Below are 5,171 nucleotides of genomic sequence, written 5' to 3'. Positions count from 1 at the left end.
ATACGTGTCTTATCGAACCTTCCAGCGTTATCACTGGTGCTCGCGTAAGACCTTGAATAAGCTCGGTTACTCCTGGCCTGCGCATAATCTTGACAGAACCGCGTCAAACAAGCGCGAAGTTTCTAAACATTCCGGAACGGCCTGTGGCAAGGGGTGGTAACAGTTTTTGGGAGTGAGGCGCGATCACATCAAAAGTAAAATAATGAGCGCACGTGTTAGTGCCCCATTCTGAAGAAGCATCGTCCCGATGCTGCAAATGAACACGCGTTCAAAAAAAGAAGCACGAAAACAAGTGGAAAAATAAAGCTCTAAAAGTACGCGAGAGCGCGCATAGAATGGCTTAAAGGGACACTAAAGAGGAAGAATGAATCGGTTTAGATCGATAAATTGTGCTCTGAGAACTGTTGTGTCGTTAATTTCGTCGTCATAGGTTTATTATTAGAGGAGAAAATCAAGTTAAAAGTTTCATTTTTAAATATCGCGCCGAAATCTCCCCGCGTGACGTCACGGATTGCAAAGTGTACTTATCGTATCTTGGCGCCATTGGCCCAACAAAATCACTCCAAACTTGGTATGTTAAGTCTATGGCTCCCTCAGAGGGCATGTACTTCATTTTTACCGATTAGGAACTACGTAGTCCCTTCTAAAAAGAGAGGGCGTGCAAACACGGGCACAAGAAAGAAGTCAGGACACCACAAACGCCGGCGTTTGTGGTGTCCTGACTTCTTTCTTGTGTCCGTGTTTGCACGCCCTGTCTTTTTAGAATGAATACTTACCAACCAGCTCAGCTCTGTTATTCTACGTAGTCCCTAGCAGGCGCCGTCAAAACATGTCCCTTATGAAAATGTGAGACGAGTTCAAAAAGAAAGTCTAATGACTTCTGACATTTTAGTCATTTGACGCTCTAATGTGTCCCTTTAGAATTTTGTAATGTATTTGAAATGGCATTCAAAAACATATTGGCCAATTATTCTGATGCGTATTAACATGTGATAGTCTGATGCGGATTAACATGTGATAGTCCGATGCGTATTAACATGTGATAGTCTAGTGAGCATGAAACGACCTTTGACATCAACACTAATTTGATTCTCTAATGTATTTCTTCAGAATTGTTTTAATGTACTCATAATGTCATTCAAAAACATATTGGCCACCGTCATTCTAATGTGTCCTTATGAGTGACTTTCTTGTGAGTATGAAACATCCTGTTTGCGATGACCCTCGGCCAAGCTTGTGCTTCGTGGCCAATGACATTCATAACATTCCTGAAACAGAACTATTACAGTGCATGATAAGATTTATGATATGTCCGGATGATAGTACGGAATCACATATTAGTTGTGCCTGACAATGTGTTTGCTGGTTGATACACATGCAGCCAAGCATCATACAAAAGTGCATGTATGCACCTTCTACAACACTTGTGCTGTACAAAGACATTTCTCAACAAAAGAAAATGGATAAAAACATTTATTGACTGGGAAACATGCAGAGGTTAAATGAAAGAAAAATATGGTGTACACCTGTCATATCTTCGTTTCGTTTAATCTGTCTACTTAACATTGATGACAGATTGCTTTTGATGCGCAGGGTCCTTGTAGGGAATCCATGTATGTGTATCCATGCATGTGTATCCTGCACAAAAGATCGCAGTAAATATATAAGAGTTGCAAAGAAAACTTTATCCAACACATCGTGCACCTCAGAACACTTAGATGTACTGCCAAGGCCCCGTGCAGGTAGTTGACAAAAACACTTTTGTGAAGTTAGAGTTAGTCAAAATTGCGTCTTATATCGCATTTCCAATCGAAACTTTCAGCAAATCCTGTTAGAAAACAGGAAAACAACACAAAAGGTCAAGTCCAGCATCAAGTATACATTAATGGAGTTACGTCTAGGGTCTTGTTTCTTTGATCTTAGAATTCCCTCAAAAAAGGTGCAATAGGTTCATGAGCAGGCGCAACATGTCCAAGCTTTTTGTAAAGATTGAAACAAATGCCTACCATAAAATATAAACTCGACCAGGCTCACAGGTAGAACGCTCCCATCTTCTTCTGCAAGCTGTCGTCTGCTTCAGTTCCGCGAACAGGTGAGATCACCGGGTACATATGTAAAGGATACCAGGAAACATTCATGAGTTGGCGCACCACACAGACCTTACAGCTCACACATAATACATACAATGTATTCAGGCAAGTCTATGTTTATATACCAGCAAGGGCCTTGAATGATGGACTCAGATTGCGCTATAAGAACAGGTATAACCTGAGCAACGGCTCATGGCAGACAACTGTAATGGTGCCATTGCAAGCCGAACTTTCAGAAACTTATGTACTTAGTAAACACTATGTGGTTGGAGAACGCAGATTACCATATAGGTAATTTAAATGACGAAAATTACATCAGCTCTGCTACACAATATAAAATGCATAAATTGATAAAATAAGAGTATGTGTGGCCCATGTGCACACTCCATAATGCCGAGCTTTACATATTGTATTATATGATGAATTTGAGCCGTTTAGGAAAGTAATTCTAGTCGTGTTAAAGCCAATCAATGCCTGGAATATCGGTTTGAATTTGTAGTGCTGCAAGCCATAAAAAAAACCGTTAACCACTTTTGTCAGCCTTCTCTAAACTTCTGCACACATAGTTGCATATGAGAATTTAGATTTGTTTCCCCTAATAATTACTTCATAAAATTAAAGTAGCACTCTCACAATGAATGCTACGTCTTAGTCGCACAACCTGCAAATAAGAGCGCTTTTTCAGTTTCATGCTCCCTTAAGAAAAGCTCACAAAAGAAACATGAACTTTAGATAAGCACATAATTGAGGTGTGCTGTTGCCACCTCAGCACAGTGGATAAAAAGCTCTTGGAACAGTGCTGCTTAACCATTACAACAACTTCTGTTAATATAAACCAGTATGCTTCAGGAAACAATATAACGACGGGAAAAATATTTCACATCATTTTTCTTAGAAGAAGTGAGCGTTGGGCGAGTTGGTAATGCATTCCAGATTGCATTTTGCGCGAAAAAAACACGAACACGAAGGGAAGGACTACGAGCGCAGTCTGCGCTCGTCTCGTAGTCCTTCCCTTCGTGTTCGTGTTTTTTTCGCGCAAAATGCAATCTGGAATCATTTTTCTCAAACACAAATATTGCAACAAAAGGCACCTTGCCAAACGCAACTAACTGGCATATTTGTCTAGAATTGATAATTATAAACATCTTGTGCTACTTCAAATTAATGTACACATAGTGTTAGTACTAGAATATAACGTAATTCACTGACTTGTATTATCTTCAAGTGGGTTCACCCAACGCAAGTTCGTTTCTCGTAGCAACGACCTTGCACAGTCAGATTAAAATCCTAACCATAGTGCAACTAACTTCTAACAAAAACAAGCGCGGTGCAGTAGTCGCGGAGAAAGCCACAAACACACGCCACTGCAGAGCACCGCGCGCGCATGTGCAGCCGCAGCGTGTTTTGATATCTTCCTCCCCGCGTACTACATGCCAATTATTACTGAGTTTCCTGAAGAGTTACTTCATTTGTACCTGCATCATGAGAAGGCTAGGCGATGAACGTTATGTTTAAAGCAGTTTTATTTCCGAAGTGATAAGCCATCGTACAAGTAGCTTCAGGCGATGATCTCGTGCAGTATACAGCTGTAGTCGATTTCAATAACTTTCGACGACGCTAAGAAGTTTACTTACGGAATCACAACTGGGCTACAAAAAATCTTGCAAATGATTCTTATTTCGGTTTACGATCGCTTCTGAGCGGCGGAATCCAAGAACGGGCCACTTTCTCTCCTCGGTCGCGGCCGCGTCCCGTCTACGAGAAAGGGCCATGCTGGCCATGCTCTCAAGCACTGCAGTCCTCCCCTCCTTCCTCACCTCCCCCACTCCGGTCCCCTGCGCCCAAAAGGACAACGCGAGTGTGACCCTCCCTGCGACACACATCGCGCAGGCGTCCCCAAGGTCATCCAGCTCCCGGAGAGAAGCGGCAGCGGCGCTTTTGTATGCCCCCTCTACCCTCGCACTCCAGCAAGCGGGAAGCGGGCGGGCCGAGCGACAGGCATTCTTGGAATAATCGAACAGCCAAGGAAGAAGAGCGCCATTACACGAAACGCTTGCGTTACAGAAGCGGAGTATCGCGCAAAGCAACGCGCCTTCATCCACCCGTTGCAGTTGTAGGTAGTGAACACACATGGTGAATGCTTCATACAACCGTATAAAGTGCACAGAAAGCATTGAGCATAGTGTAAAACATACCTGTCTATCATCCTTCCTCTGGCCATCATCCCCGCAGAGTGAACACACCGCCCAGACGATCACACTCGGTTCCTGCGTAAAAGACGTCATGTAATGAAGTAACCTAGCTGTGTAATTCAGAAATATTCTAGAACTTACCAAAATCAGGCATCCACTGCGCACTCTTCAGCTTTACAGTCCACAATGTACCGTACACTCGGCGACAGTCTTGTCAAAAGGCTGCTGTACGTCCGCACTCGCCGTCAGTCACGAGACTAGGACCTAGATCGTCTTGGAAGGTACACTTGATATTGAATCACGTAACCAACGTGCATAATCGATAAACGTGGTAACGAAGCATTGTAGAACACAGCATGGCACACACACAAACCGCGCGCACCCGTCAAACAACTAAAGCGCCCCCAAGCAGTGGAGTGACATACCCATAGGGCCAATGGGGACGTTTTTCCGCTTCCGGCGACGGTGGCGGTTCCTGGGCTGGGCGGTAGTTGACTGGATTTTGGATTTCTGCTGGAGGCGAGCCAATCCGAAAGGAAAAAATCCAATATGGCCGCGCCCGTTTGCGGTCGCTTCCTCGCTCGTGGTGCCGCCGGCCCCGCGGCCGCGACGTCGGTTCGAGCGTTTGCGCACTAATTGCTTGTGCACTGTCTTCTCTCTTTATTGCCGATGTACGTACGTAATGTGTGTAGTTGTTTTTCTGCTTCGTTGTAGCCTCTGTGGTAGCATGGCGAATGGTGGCGAGCGGCGCCGTCGCAGCTGCATAGCAGCCGCTTTCGGCGCTCGCTCGAGAAGCAAAAAGCGCATATAACTTTCTTCACATGACATTTTATTGAAGGAAACGTAAATTGCTGCACGTTTAGGCAATATTTGGGCTATAATATCGGTA

At 44.1% G+C, this 5,171-nt stretch overlaps 1 long non-coding RNA gene across 1 annotated transcript; it reads right to left on the bottom strand.

Moving 5' to 3' along the window:
- Positions 1-1,486: 1,486 nt before the first annotated feature.
- LOC125759629 (uncharacterized) lies at positions 1,487-4,682 on the bottom strand. The gene is made up of 4 exons (XR_007417259.1): positions 4,424-4,682; positions 4,286-4,357; positions 2,007-2,071; positions 1,487-1,638 (listed from the first exon to the last, which is right to left on the bottom strand). It is a non-coding gene; the product is annotated as an uncharacterized LOC125759629 (long non-coding RNA).
- Between the last annotated feature and the right edge of the window lie 489 nt (positions 4,683-5,171).

Source organism: Rhipicephalus sanguineus, chromosome 8 (genome assembly GCF_013339695.2).
Source record: "Rhipicephalus sanguineus isolate Rsan-2018 chromosome 8, BIME_Rsan_1.4, whole genome shotgun sequence".
Taxonomy (NCBI): Eukaryota; Metazoa; Arthropoda; class Arachnida; order Ixodida; family Ixodidae; genus Rhipicephalus; species Rhipicephalus sanguineus.
This window is presented reverse-complemented; position numbering and strand designations above follow the sequence as displayed.